This window comes from Balaenoptera physalus, assembly GCF_965194825.1.
Source record: "Balaenoptera physalus genome assembly, chromosome: 6".
Lineage (NCBI taxonomy): Eukaryota > Metazoa > Chordata > Mammalia > Artiodactyla > Balaenopteridae > Balaenoptera > Balaenoptera physalus.
The window spans coordinates 72,496,891-72,513,019 of NC_138885.1; the positions used below are offsets into that span (position 1 = coordinate 72,496,891).

Genomic DNA, 16,129 nt, shown 5'->3' on the forward strand with positions numbered 1-16,129 from the left:
TTGGCAGTAAGTCTACCTCATTAAAAAACTGAGAATGAAAGTATGACATTGTGATTAACCCCCTGTTATATGCTTACAAAAGCAGAATTCCACAGCAAATTTCATCCTGTCAAAGTGTAACTCTTTAGTAACTGGGAAAATGAATACTGAACAAAAGTACCCTATAAGATTGCTGGATAATTTTGTTTTACATAAAAATATACCATAAAATTCTTCGGAATTATGTCTTATCATTTCATGGTCCAGATGGGGTTGTTGCATTATGTTAATTATTAACAAGGTAACAAAATATTAATCTGAAAGTATGTGGGCTCTAACTGAAAGGGGTTTGACTAAACTGCTTATGGAAGGTTTTTTGGCAGCTCTAATCAGCAGATATTTTACTCCTCCGTGTCTTCTTTTTTATTGGTAGCAGGCTCTAATGCCTTCTGAAAACTCCCTAAAACCTTATATTAAGTATATTATAAGTAAACACTGTGAATCTTCAAGTGGGAGTAGTGTATTACAACCTACTTGGGGATTCTAAAACTAAGTCTTTGCAGTGAGCTTTATTTATTCAACCCACCATAAATAGTTATCATTAGAAGGGGAGACAAAGGAAATAACTTGTCTGGGATTCAATTAAATTTCTCCAAAATATTAATATTGCTTTAAATTATGATAAAAATGAATTACTTGCTACCAATGGGAATGAAAACCTGGTCTGGGGCAAGAAACATTTTCTTTAAACTATATTAAACACTGAAGTATAACAAAAAATAGCCTTCAGAAATTATATATGAAAAAGAATATTAAATTATCTGAAAAAGACACCACTCTATTAATTTTATCCTGTTTGCTGAGCATTTTAAATATTTTCCATTTAAACACTTTTTCTTTACCCAAAATTATCAGCAACAATAATGTCCTTGAAAATTATTTTACAAATCCATCATGAATCCATTTTATTAAAACTCCATTTATATTTCTAACATATAATTTCAATAAGAATTTTTATTAGGAATATTTTTTAAATTATTGAATGGAAAAATATCCCCTCATTTATTCTACAAGAACCTGGGTAGTTCAATTTTCTTGCATATAAACAAGAATAATTGCTTAAATATTTGAAAACACTTCTAAAAGATAACAAAGTTCTGTAGAGTACACAGAGACCCCAGTGTCAGGAAAGGCAATTTGTCCTTGCTGTTATTAATAAGACACTAACATAACCTGGTTCTCCCAAAATTTCAACTACCATCACTTTTTAAGTTCATACATTTTTCTATACCATTCCTTAGCCCAGCTTAGTTACAGCTAGGGTGACTACATAATTTACCATTCAAACCAGGGGAGTTTTGAGAATGAAAGGAGAGGCTATTAATAGGCAGAGACTGGAACTGTCCCAAGCAAACTGGGATAAATGATCACCTTAGTTATAGCCATCTTCCTTCATAACCTTTCTGCTCTCATTAAGTTAAAGAGCACAGGTGTAGTAGTCACCTTCTCCAAATTACAATTTCCACTTCCAGGTCACATAAGTGATGATGGGAAAGGGAGGGGTGGAAGTAAAACAACCAGGCATACTTCTTTTAACTTTGAAAAGGAAAAGCTGGCAAAAAAGGACAAAAAGACCAAAGAAAATAAGACTGTTTACTAGAAGAGAGCAAAGGTTAAAAAAAAAAAGTTACTTTGCTGCCTGAGTTACTTGCTTCTCATTTTCCTTTGAGCCCTTAGCCTACTAGTACAGGTTAGTATTTTGTTTAGATTAATTTATTATTGTTATTAAGCAGCTCTCATTTCAACTTAATTTGGCAGTAACACAAATAAATCTAAATAAATATTAGAATAAGAGGTGGTTAATTCCATCAGTTTTCATTAATGAACAATGCTCAAAGCTATTGTAAAGGATCCAGTGCTCTCAAATGGCAGCTATGCTCATTTAGTCATTGTCAGCTCATCAATATACACTTTATAATACCTACCTTTTTGCGTATGTTACAGCAGGGAAGAGATTGTTCACCACCACTTGTTTCTAGACTTCTTTGTGACTGCCTACATCTAAGCCCCAGTGTTCTAAGTGTAAGTCACAGATAATAATACCCTAACATATGACTTGAGCCAGCTAATGGCACCTGGCCTAAGGTTGATTCAGTTACTAAAACTACCATCATTGCTGCAAGCCCACTGTAAGCTGATGTTATTTTTGACATTAGTATTTTTGAAGCCAGTTCAGTTAAAGAGGAGATGCAATGCCAAAAAATGCTTGTTAAGTAGCACTCATCTCAGGACAGCAATATCTTATACATACTGTGATGCAAAGCTGCTGTCTCAGGTGATACAGGTGAATTCTTACTATAAGTTAGAAATGATTCGCGGGCTGCGGATCTATGATAATATGATAAAACAAATTTTATGTAAGCATAAGATAAATGTCAATGAAAAATAATAACCTGATTTTTATCTTCATTTAATTTAACATTAATCACTGAACAGAGAACTTAGATGGTAAAAAGTGAAAACAATTATTTAAAAATTTTTTAAAATCTGTAATTAGGACGATTCAAAGGAAAAATCATCCTTTAAGTATCTGATCTTTTCTTACTACTTGCATAACAAAGAATTTCGCTTTTTTAAGTAAAATGGCTTTCGTAGGCCTTTTTATTTAAATAGTTAGGCCCCTGTGGGGGACACTGTGGGTTGTTTAACAGCTGCATCAGCGTTCTTTATTCCTTCCTGGAAAGCTTAAAAACTACATTTCCATAGAAACCATATAGATAATATAGCATTTAAAAAAGTGTTTTCAAAGCAAATCTTTTGCGAACAGTTTAGGAGTATATAGAAAACTCTCTAGGAACTACTTTGTTCTCTCTTTTGAACTGTGTGAAGTAAATTCTTTAGAATCTTTTAGAGAATCTAGTTATTAAAATCTGTATTAGGTTTCTATTGCTACCTAGCAAATTATCAACAAACTTGTTCGCTTAGAACAACACTCATTTATTATCTCATCGTTCCATACATAAGAAGTTTGAGTGCGCTTGACTGGATTCTCTGCTTAGAATCTGACAAGGTCAAAATCAAGATGCGGACTCTTATCAAGAGGCTCTCAGTCCTGGCCTGGATTATCAGGTCCGCCCTCTGAGTCATCCTCCCTTTTTCATGAACAGTAACATATGTTTGCAGCTGAGTGGTTTTATTAGCCTGCTTCCTGTAAGTAGAATTTTGGACTCCAATAGCCTCCTTTCATTTTGTACTCTCTTGTTTCTTTCCATCCAAGTTGGTAGTGTCTCTGCTGATATAATTGTCCTAAAAACTTTGTGGGTTTCTGTGGATGGCACAGCAATGCTCTCCATTAGAAAGAAGCTACATCCACAAATTTTTTTTTTTTTTTTAAACAGGTAATATCAGTCTTTATTTATTTATTTATTTGTTTATTTTTGGCTGTGTTGGGTCTTCGTTTCTGTGCGAGGGCTTTCTCTAGTTGCGGCGAGCGGGGGCCACTCTTCATCGCGGTGCCCGGGCCTCTCACTGTCACGGCCTCTCTTGTTGCGGAGCACAGGCTCCAGACGCACAGGCTCAGTACTTGTGGCTCACGGGCCCAGTTACTCCACGGCATGTGGGATCTTCCCAGACCAGGGCTCGAACCTGTGTCCCCTGCATTGGCAGGCAGATTCTCAACCACTGCGCCACCAGGGAAGCCCCACAAATTTTTTTGAGATAATCCCTTCTCTACCTTTGGCTCTTGTTGAGATGGCTGAGGGCCACACAGATTCCTAGAAGACCTCTAATTTAGTTGAGAAGATCTATGAGGCATAACCTTAATCTCTTACGACCAAACACTCTGATCTTTCAGTCTTTTAAAGTTATGGAAAAGATTTGTACAGCCATACCCTTGGCTTTTTTTTTTTCTTTAATATGCCACACTTTCTAAGGCAATCTCTTAATTTTAGCATCTCTTCTCATCTGAATAGGCAGAGAATTTCCCAAGTTATCATGCCCTGGTTCCTTTTTGTTTAATAGTTCATCTTTCAATTTACACCTCTCTTCTTGCATTTTACTCTAAGCAGCAAGAAACAGGCCACATCTTCAACATTTTGCTTGGAATTCTCCTTAGTAGGATATCCCAGCACATCTTTTACAAGTTCTGTTTTTTACATAACTGAAGGACACAATTCCGTTTAGCTTTGCCATTATGTAACAGAGATCTCCATTCTTCTAGTTCCCAATAATATGTTCCTCACTTCCTACTGTACCCCCACTAGCAGCATCTTTAATGTCCATACTTCTACTAAGGGTCTGTTCAAGGCAATCTAAGACTTTTCTATCATGTTCCTCAAAATTCTTCCAGCCTCCAACCACTTCCTGATTCCAAAGCCACTTCGACATTTTCAATTACTTGTTATGGCAATACCCCACTTCCAGGTATCTAATCTATCTCTTCCGAAACATACTATTTCCCTTGGTTCTTGTTAACCACATCTGGTATTTATATTTTTATGGTGGGTTTAGTGCATCATCTCATCTTAAAAGATGCAGCATCACTAACACAGTTCAGTAGTAGCCAATATCTATAAAGTATATATTGCTATGTTTGTATTTTACAGATAAAATGTTTACATTAGCACCTATGTTGGATATTGACATGGCTTAATATGATGTTGATGACCGAAAATGCAAAGTTGATTGGTATCCTTCACAGTTATCTCGCAAAAGTCAGCACTACACTCTTGAAATTAAGCTTCTATTAGTCTTTCATGTTTCCTCCATTGCTTTTCCTGTGGTCACTCCATCTCAGCTTATCACACAACTAATGCATAGATATTTTTATGCCAATAATTCACGGGTCCTATTGATAAAAACTAAATCCTAATACCATTTTATTTTGCATTTTAATGTGGCTTGGGAACATTGAAATTTTTCATGAGAAAAGTATGAAGTATATGTTATGTTCATGTCTTATAGTTAGGGGAAAAACTACATAACATTATTGCTTCATAAGACTTTTTTTTTCTTGATTTGAACTGCAAGTTCTAAACTGAAGTACCCTGATACAAAAATTCAACATGTACAAAACTCTTTGAAAAGATTAATTCAACTTTTCACAGTGTGAAGAGGTAAAAATCATCTTCACTAAAGCTCAAGCATTGAAAATGTCAGTCCAAAGAGAGAATCTTAAAAAAAAAATTCCAAGTTAGTGAAAAGAAAGATTTATAATATAGTTGCCATGGGAACTGCAGTATACCCTGTTGCAAACTAGTATGTGGTTAGTAAAGTGCCTCTGTATTAGATTCTTTAGGACAGAAGATATTCTATAAATTAAAAATTTTGAAAACTCAAAATGATATCAGTAAATCTTGAGATGCTTTCAAGAAGATATCTTAAGAGTACAGCCAAACCTAAAATCCATTAAAATGACCCTGTTTTCTTGATATGCCTGAGACTATTCAACGGCCTCCGCTGCCATGGCTGATTCTGGGGCTCTAGTTCACGTGCTCTGTAGTCTGCACCTGCTCCACTGTGGTGAGTGATACCACCTTGGGTGCAGTATCGACTGAGTTTTTCATGAGAGATGCTAATAGTTGTTATATTATGGAGCTCACCAAAGAACTTTCCTTGTTCTGTATTCTCCCCATCATGGCATGGTTCTAATGTACTTTGGTTTTAAGTGTCCAAAATGTGTTGGAGCCGATCTTTGATGAATAAATCTTTTGATATATTTAAATATGTCAAAGATAAAGTTCATTTACAATGTATAAAACCTGAAATATTCTAGTATGTGTTTATTAAAAATAAAAAACAGGGGTGTGTGGGAATGTGCACATGATATTGCACATTACCATAGTTTTGAATTTGGATTCTAAAAATATCATCAAATTGTAATAAATGCCATAATAAATTTGATATAATTAAGGTTTTATCTGCATAACAACTGATATCTTCTAATATCTATTTGTTTGGTACTTTGAAAAATTAGGCTTAGAATTAGTGCTTATTCTTCTAAAAAGAGTTTACTAATTCTTATGGTTCACAACCTTTATTTTCAAAACAAATGCATGCGTTTTGGTACTCATTCTTTTAATAAATTAGTGGAACATATTGCTATAAGCAACAGATTTTTATGTTAAATGCTTTTGATATTTAGAGTGTAAAGAAGGAAGTGATTCCTGAGGATACAGTTGTGAAGAATTCTAAAATATATGAGGAATCATTGTTTAATCCTGATTATGGGAAAGCACATTATTTGACAAAAGGTAGAAAATAAATGAGTAAAAGAATGTTTTAATAATTGTATTAGCGAGCACTGCATGTGTGTGTGTTTTAACAGGTAATAGAACACCTCCATAGGAATGAAAAAGTATTTAGAACCTTCTGAGTAACAGATGGTATTTGACTTTTCCAGACAACTGCCTTGCTGTTATATGTCTATCTTCTATAGAATCTCCTGAGTGATCTAATTACTGGTAAACTTGTTTGTGATTCAAAAAATACCCACTTTATGAATTTAGAAACTGAGTTCTAGGAAGGCTAAGGGACTTGCTCAACACTATGCTGTTTGAGTTTCAAAGCTGAGACTAAACTCAGATTTTCTGATTTGAAAAAACTTAAGGTATTCACTCCTTTATACATCTTAGTGCCAAGTTCATGTGGATGCAAAGTATTTAAAGTAATAAAAATTAATATCGGGCTTCCCTGGTGGTGCAGTGGTTAAGAATCCTCCTGCCAATGCAGGGGACACGGGTTCAATCCCTGGCCCAGGAAGATCCCACATGCCGCGGAGCAACTAAGCCTGTGCGCCACAACTACTGAAGCCCACACGCCTAGAGCCCATGCTCCACAACAGGAGAAGCCACTACAATGAGAAGCCCGCGCACCACAACGAAGAGTAGCCCCCGCTCACCACAACTAGAGAAAGCCCGCATGCAGCAACGAAGACCCAACGCAGCCAAAAATAAAAATAAATAAAATTAATTAATTAAAAAAAACCCAAGATGCAAAAAAAAAAATTAATAGCAACAAAGTGAGAATTCCTGATAAGCTTATATTGCATGCTGTCATATCAAAGATAGAACATGCAAATGTTTGATTTCAACTAATTGCCAGAAACTCTCAGTGACAGCTAAACTCATGGGCAAAACTCAGATTCTTTTGAAACTTCTTTACCTAATATTTTCCCCAAATAATTAAAGAATAGGAATACTTTTTATAGTTTTGTATGGAACTTTTTTTTTCTGTTAAAATATCTCCATTAAAGGAGATTCTACGTTATTTAAATATTATGGCATTACTTATCAGTATAGTGTTTTTCCCAAAGTGGGTGCCCAATGAATACTTTGGACGACAAAATCAGCTCATTTATTAAAATACAAACAACTATCCCAGTAGTGATTAGATCAACCAAGGGATTCTGTAAAATAGACATGGGAGAGCAAAGCAGTCTCTTTGGAAATTTAAATATCATTCTGAAGACTGATGGTAGCCATTTGATGATTCAGTAAAAATAGGGTAAATAATGGTGATTCCTTAGAATAGAAATTCCTTCTATGGTGACAGATGGACACCCTTCTCCTAGCTTAACGGGCTGTGAGACAAGGTCGCCAGTTCTGGGCTGCTCTGCGTAGGCAGATTCCTCATGGTGCGTGGACTGCACTGACCTCTTTGAATATGCCTCCCAAGGAAGGGAGGCATCAGAAAATGTGTTCACTGATCTGTATCTCGATCTCACATTTGTTGTGCTGTTTGTTCGTTCATTAGTAACCGTAAGTGAAAACAGCTCTAAATGGACTCTGAGTCTTCATTTGTGCCCATCTTCCAGCCTAGGCCAGATTTAGTGGTCTGCCTTAGTGCAAGCCTCAACCATCATCACTAGTGAATGCCAGCAAACGTAAGGGTTATGGAATAACAGATCCAATCTGAATTCTAATAATGGTCTCAAGAAAGAAACTAACTCCACATATTGGGAACCAAAGACACCCCTTGAAAACCATGTGGCATTACCTTTGAATAATATGAAATTAAAGAAGTGAGTTTAGCATTTTGACTGAAAATCTACAAATGTAAATTTGATACTGACAGGTTTAACAATATAGTAAATTACTTCTGAAGGCAAGTCAACCAGAGGAAATCTTAAAATATTCTAATCAAAGGAGTATTGCATAGCTTCCTTGGTACCTTCTGAATGAGAAAAATATTTATCTGAATATGGAAGTCTGGGGAAATTATTATGTAACCATTTCTATATCTTGTAGATCAAACATTTTACCTCTCAAATCTTTGCACAGGTATACTCCTTTAAATTGAAAGGATAAGTAACGTAATCCTTTATGTTGCTTCTACAGAGGGGCATAGCCATTAAAATTGCTTAACAAAACGAAAGTGACTATCTTGCATTTCTTGTTTTGTAAGATGCAGCTTGTTTGCACAGCAATCTTGACTACTACACTGTGAGATACTTGAAGGCAAGAACGAATCTTGTATTTTTTCTTCCTCCATCACTGAAACCAGCATGTGGAGAATGCCCAACAAAAGTTCCCAGAATTACATCACTCTCATAGAAAGACCCACATTCCATTTAGGGAAAATGTTTGCAACTTTCACATTCCCTACATAATAATAGCATTTAAATTCCCACTGGAGAAGGAAATGGTGAGGTGCAGCTAAGTTTCTCAAAAGTTTTATGAATATATGTGGATAGAAGGGAAAAAACCCAACAAGGTGAAAGTAACATTATAAACACATAGACCATTTCATTCTTGTATGAATGAAGGCATATAACCCACTTGGGTATTCCAGTCAGCACCATTTTCTTTGAATATACAAGACGAAACTGCAGTCTTACAATCCTGTGAAAGCATTAGAGATTCTGGGTATAATTCTTTGGCAACATCTAGAAACCGCGTTTAGATTCGGGGATGATGCCAGCTCATTTGATAGCTTTATGCTGAGGAAGGAAGAGTTAGGTTTTAGGCTGGGTAAAGCAAGAATAAGAGATTTTGAAGTTCATAAGTAAATTCTGAAACTATCCCAAAGCAATAATAAAATATACATTTCACGTATAAAATTCTTGGTTATAATCTAGGATTGTCATTTGTATGCCTTTATGAAACTAAATAATAGGTACGGAATAAACAATTTTCTGACATAACATGTACATAAAGTTTCTTAGTATGATAACAGTTTTATATTGCTGATTCTGTTTTTTTTAAATAGCTCTGGCATTATGTAGAAAATGGAACCTGACATAAAAATCTCATTTTGCCTTGTGTCTAAGTGATTTGAAGAATCCTCTACTTTCAAAGTCGCATTTACCACTTGGATTTAGGACACAGTTATGACAGATGTGCATATTTCTGAGTTACTTGAAATTTTGTATTAATTGCAATACATCTATTACAAATATTTCTTGGGGTCAATTGCTACAAGGTCCTTTAGAACCAACAGAGCCAGAGATATTGTTATACTAAAATGTCATGATCAAAAGGAAAAGTTTTTAAACATCTTTTCTCCCAAATATGCCATTAGGACAATTTGCTTTTTAAAAGCTGTGAACTGCTGTACCTTTTACTATGACAAGATCCAAAGAGTCAGCAAGAAAGAGAATTCAGACCAGGATGAAAATGATTCCATTTTTACCACTTAGTGACTAACCTACAATTCTCATCACATTGATAGGAGATGTACATAATGTCTATAGCATCAAATAAAACTAAATGTCTGTTTATAGTAGGTTCTAAAACAAAGAAGGGATATAACAATAGTTTTGTATATCAGGATCTACAGGATTATTGACCACTGAGATATTGCTTAGACTCACTTTAGAAGTAGTTATTTTATTTTATAAACTGTCTAAGACTTCATTAGGAAACACCCTGAGAAGATATTTATGCAATACTTGAAAATGTCCACTAATAAAATGAGCAATTAGGATCAGACCATTTTTATGTGCTTGTTTTTAAGACACTGAACAATTATGGGTTCACAGTCTCATTAACCAAAATAAAACATGCAAGCTTTCTTTTCTTCTTTTAAAGTGTTACAGTAATTATAAACATTCTACTTAGCAAATCACCTAAGAGTACCAAATTGGAACTGCACTCTTCAATGTCAGAGCTTATTTCTCTTTTAGCCCGCCTAGTTGTAAATTAAATTTTTTTGCCTTCTCTATAATGGTAACTACCCTGTAATTTTTCAAGAGAAAATATCATACATATTGCCAATAAATGAGAGTCTGGGAAACCAGAATGATTTTTCAACTGGAGTATTATTATTTTTTAATGGAAGTTATCATAATTCAAATGTTGCATTAGAGAACAAAATCCTGACATTATAACATAAATTACATATTTGGAAAATTCATGCATTGCCAACAGGCATGTCTTAAGCCATAACTCATTAAAGAAGTGTATTTTGATATTTAGATTTCATTATTGATTATTATTTTTAAAACTCTTTATTTGCAAAGATGCTAAAATTTTCCTTAACTACCTCTAAAGAGCCATGTGATTCCACAGGTCTCTTCAAATCAATTTGAGATTAAATAATGTGATTCTTACTATTTAATTTTCTTCCTCGTGGATTTGGATTGCTAGAAAATTGTTTAGGCTTTCGCTAATAGTATTGCCAGGCCAGAAAAGAGCAAATGAGCATTGTTTCTGGAGTAAGACAAATGTGGATTCAGGTCTGGCTCTGCCCCTTTTAATCTGTATAGCCTTAGACACATTAGTCTATCTAAGCCACAATTTCCTCACCAACAAAATGAGTTCAATAATACTGTTCACCTTTACAGGACAGTATTGAGGACTAAATGAGACAATGTGCCTTCAGCTGTCAACCCAGGGCTTAACGGAGTGCACACACTCAGTATGTATTAGCTGGTGTTAGTAAAATCTTCCAAGGCAGCCCCCCAGAAAAGTTTGGGTGTGTTGCGGTCTAGTTCAAAGTATAAGCGTTGGTAAAACTTGGATCTTTTATTTATTTATTTATTTATTTATTTATTTATTTATTTTTTAGGGTCTCAGTTTTTCTAAAGAAATTTTTTTCCATCCCAACAACAATGCAATGGCCAAGGACCTTACAACGACAATATTACTTTATAACATTCAGCTTGTCATAGCAAAGACATAGTATAATCATACTGCCCATTTTTATGGTGCTTTTTAGTACTCAAAGTGCTATCTCATACATTATCTCATGCGATTGTAGCAACAATTCTATGAGGCAGGCCAAGTAAAGGCAGGATGACAGTGGTTGGTTACTTGGAAAAGCTCACAGGGCTAGTCACTGATGGAGCCGCCACTGGAGTTCAGCTCTTCTTAGTCCAGTACTTCATCCTTACTCCCTTCCCACCTGAACTACATAACTCTCTATTTATGAGGGAGTAAAACAATTCTACAAAACACACCAATATTTATCAGAAGATAAATGAGAGTCTTTCTTCAGAAAATGTCTCTGTGGTAATGTGTTTTAAAGCTGAGTTCACTCAGAACTCTTTTATCGAAAGCCTTCTCTAAGGATTGGCACTGTGGGAGATGGCAAAGTGAGCTCACAGAGACTCTGCTCTCAAATAAATGTAAAAGCCAACTAGAAAAACTGCCAAAAGGCCAAAAAAAATAAAATAAAAACCTAAAAGTCTAGGGCAGATTATTTAAAAAAGTGTAAATTTAAAAAAATGGATTTCTAAGAAAGGGCTAATTATGACTAGGAAAAAGAAGCAATCTAAAGAAAGGGTGGAACTGAAAAGAAATAATAAAAATAATTCTGTCCCAGTAAAACACCTTCCCTATTATCCAGAACTTCTGAATTAATTGACAAGAAATAACTAGCTGGAACCCACAACTTCCATCGACTATTCCTACAATTAAAAAGTATTTATGTTGGTAATTGTTTTTGAATTCTGTTCATCATATAAATTCAAATGCAAATAATAAACCAGTAGGTCTTAGTATTTGGAGAAGTTTTTCCAAAGTAAATATTTTTGTATGTTGTAAAAATTCATAACTATATTATAGGGTTTATTCTATACATATTTTAATTTGTTGCAAAGTAAAAGAGCAAGATTGTTTTTGAGGAAACTTTTCTTGCCTGCTTATAAATACTATCCTTGTCACAAGATACCCTTGTGGTTTCTGGAGGGAATGTCTCAAACTGTATTTCCAAAGAGTACTATTACATTTAAAATTGTAAAATGTCACTGAGCCTACACACACCTTTTAACTGAATCCAAACAGTTTATATTCAGTAGCACAAGGGAATAGTATTTTCTTCTCATACAAGGTACATAATTATGAAGTGATTTGTTTTCTACATTGCATATTTTAAGAAGTACTCACATTTTGTTTCCAACTCCATATCTGTTGTAACAGTATAACATATTTTTAATATAACAAAGCCCCTTTCCCCACTTCAAGTGCCTGATAGAAGCATGTTTAAAGCATATGGTAAAATTTTTAAAATGCAATCTATTTTGATATGTTAGTAATAGGTTTTTAAAAATATATAAATATTTTAATTCTACCACATATCACTCTTAGGCTGACTAGAAATACTTTATAATTCTTTATTCTGTGATGTCTACTTTCTGATTAAAATAGGACATCAAGACATACTGCTTCTTGCGTTATTTCATCTGTCATATGCTTTGGTTTATAAACCAACCCAAGTTATCTACCAACTGAAGAGTTATTTTCTAAACATGAAACAACTGAAAATTTCATTAGAATTACCAATTGTTAATAAGTAGGGTTTTTTTCCCAAATGGAAGAGACCAAGAGATGGTCTTAGATTTAAAGGGTATTTATGGGTAGTCAGTCATGAAGGTCGGACCTAAAAGCAGTCATTCATGTTGGATTACCAAAGTGAATATCACACTCCGCTGTTTAACCAACAGGGTGACAACTGGTCCCAATGCTTATAAAATGTGTGCACTGGCAGGTACCTATATGAATACTTATTGAGTGATTTGGTTCAATGTGAAAAGTCAGGAATCCTACTCCTTATCCCTTAAGATGCATTTATTTTCATACATTATTAAATAAGCTTAATTATTACAGGGAGTCCGAATGGCCATTACAAATTCATGTACTGAAGAATAGTATCCTCAAGTGAATGAACTGGTTATACCTAGTAAACATCAATGGTATTAGAGCCCTGAAGCCTCCAGTGTCCAAGTAAATAAGGGCTGCAAACACAGTGAGAAAGCCAACGTTTCCTTCTTCTCCACAGGAATTTTATCCCAAGGTCTATGAAATCTTCTGAAGAGAACATTAATATCTGGGTTAGGAGGCTTTTTAGTACCAATGAATTCTGAACTGATTTGTAAACCCTCTTTGGAAAATAAGGATCCATTATTTTGTAAATCTGAGTAGAGATGATTGTTTTTCTGTAATAGCATAAGAAGTATAAGTAGTAGCTGGGAGTCAACAAATTCACAGGAATAAACTAAGCATGCCTATTAACATTTATACAAAATTACCTCTGGTGTGCTGGTCAAAACTGATCAAATGTTCAACTAGTGGAAAACATATTTCTGCTAATTGTGGAGCCTATAAGTTGAGGTTAGAACCTGAAGTAGAATTTGAAAAGGACTCTCCTTGTTCAGAGAAAAATAAAAACGGTTAAGAGTATCCTGTGACACTGTGACACCTCCTTAAAAGGTGTCTGTACTTTAGTGCTGACCACCATCACACACTGACATTTTTTATGGCTCTTTTCCTTACTGTAGGGCTGGGTAGTAGTTTCACCAGTACATGAGAGTCACAGACATTTAAGAAATGCCCCATTAGACATTTGGCTGTACAGTATTGCCTTCAGAAAGCACAATTTCTGATTTCTGATTCTTCATCTATTTCTTCTCTTTTGCTGTGAGAAAAAGACTTCCTCCTTAAGGTTTTTAGAGCTGTGGAATCTAGAGTGTTTCAAACTGTAGACTGGAGTTTAAGGAGATTTACTGAGTGTCTATAAAATATGCAAATAATTTAAAATTTAATGGCTTCCATGTCATTCTGGTTTTTCATTAATCTGTTCTTAAAACAGTTTCCTTGACAAAATAGATTATTTTATAAAAATAACTGAAGAGTTTATTTCTCATTATAACAGCAATACAGCTTTATCAGAGAAATTTTGAAAAGTAAAGGAAATGATAAAAATGAAAATCTATATTTCCATTGCTTGGGGATAACTACTTATGGCATTTAGGTATTGGTCTCATTTTCATAGTTTCCATAGATTCTAGACAGAGTAGAATCTGGATGACCTGAATGAGAGTTTCTCATGATGGAAGCACTCATGGAGGGCACACACCTGGCAGAGTATGTGCAGTGGTATCTGCTGGGTCTTGGGTCTGTCTCACTCTGGGATCTGTGTCTTCTCCTTTGATACCTACTCTAAATTTACTGACCCAGATTATTTGGTCTATCTGGATCTGGTTTCTGGCTTGTACAAAGATGAGGATATGGGCACGATGACATCAAAGCAAACGTGTATAGTGTGGGCCAGTAGGCGGGGTGAGTAGGGTTGAAACTGAATATTTGAGACTCAGAAGGTATTGATAAATGCACCAGAGGTATCAATAAATATGGGGAAGAAATCTAGGGATGGCTAAAAATCTAGGGATGGGAAGGAACTAGTAAAATAATAGGTATGTAGAAATCCTGAGTGCTGGCAAAGCAATAGAAGGTCATAAAACAGGGAATCAGAGAGTGACTAGTAAACGTTAAAAAAGACTTCAGTAACTGCTACCCATGATGACAAAATTTAACATTCAAAATTCTAACATTCAAATTTCTGTGTTTCTGCTGGCTGACAAATAAATGTCATTTCTATTCTCTTTTACTAATTTATCTGGATGGAATTTTCTGTATACATTGTCTTGAGACACAAACTTCCTATCTTCTTATTAAACCTTAACTGCTCCCTTCTTTTTCTCTTTCTTGGTCTGTACCCATCCCTCCACTTTCAGGCTTGGATACTGTAACCCAGAAGTACAGGGGTGGCATCTCTCAGTGGAGTGAACCTCAATCAGCACGAAGCAAAGGTCAGGAGGGATCCTGGTGTGAATCTTTCTGGATAAGAAATTCCACTTGCTGAGTCAACCTACCTGCTGACTGGGCTGCTGTGCCCCTTCCAGATTCATTTTGACATAGCAGCCAGCACAGAATCTCATTGCTTTGCAGCTGCCCTTGCCTGTCTTCCCTTTCCCCTTATTTGTACTCCCCTGGGCTTGTACTCTCAAATAAAATCAGAATTTTAATCCTTGCCTCAGGCTCTGTTTTCTACAGCAGTGATTCTCAAATTTTAATGTGGATACAAATCACTTGGGGATCTTGTGAAATAAAATACAGATTCTGTGTTAGGAGATCTGGGGTGTAGACTGTGATGCTGCATTTCTCACTGCTTCCTAAGTGACACCCACACTGTTGGTCCTTTACATATCAAGGTTCTAGAAGGCAAAGAGTAAGACAAAACTCACCACAACTACAATGGATGCTCTTTGAGGGTCAAGGCTTTGTCTCTCTCTCTCTCTCTCTCTCTTTCTCTCGCTCTCTTTTTTTTTTTTTCACTGTTCTATCCCCTGAATCTAAACAATGCCTGGAATATATAGGAAGTGTTCAATAGGTATCTACTGACTGAGTAATAAATGAATGAATTCTCCCAGGTGACTTTGGTAATTTTTACCAGTCATGGTAAAAATTTCTAATTTTAACATGCAAAATTTTCAGCTGGATTACATTGTCTGGCACTGGGTTTTCTGTATTTCTGGTGACTGACAAATGAATGTTGCAATGGCTGAATTTTTATGTCCCCCACAATGCATATGTTGATACCCTAACCCCCAAGGTAATGGTATGAGGAGGTGGGGTCTTTGGGAAGTAATTAGGTCATGAGGGTGAAGCCCTCCTGAATGGGATTAGTACCCTTATCAAAGGAACCCCAGAGAGATCCCTTGCCCCTTCCACCATGTGAGGTTACAGCAAAAAGACAGCCACTTAAGAAGTGGGCTCTTACCGGACACCAAATCTGCCAGCACCTTGATCTTGAACTTCCTGGCTTCCAGAACTGTGAGAAATAAACTTCTGTTCTTAAAATCCACCGGTCTATGGTATTCTGTTTTAGCAGCCCAAATGGACTAAGACAACGTTGAATGCCAAATACAGCT

At 35.4% G+C, this 16,129-nt stretch overlaps 1 protein-coding gene across 10 annotated transcripts in view; it reads right to left on the reverse strand.

Moving 5' to 3' along the window:
* ZNF385B (zinc finger protein 385B) overlaps positions 1 to 16,129 on the reverse strand; it is a 317,869-nt gene that overhangs the window by 143,362 nt on the left and 158,378 nt on the right. For 3 of the 10 annotated variants that reach the window (XM_082466734.1, XM_082466746.1, XM_082466733.1), the window contains exon 1: positions 1,965 to 3,501. The exons of the other annotated variants lie outside the window; for them this stretch is intronic. The gene's annotated coding sequence lies outside the window, so the exon portion shown is untranslated. Of the gene's footprint in view, positions 1 to 1,964; positions 3,502 to 16,129 lie in introns of those variants that run through there. 10 annotated transcript variants of the gene reach the window in all.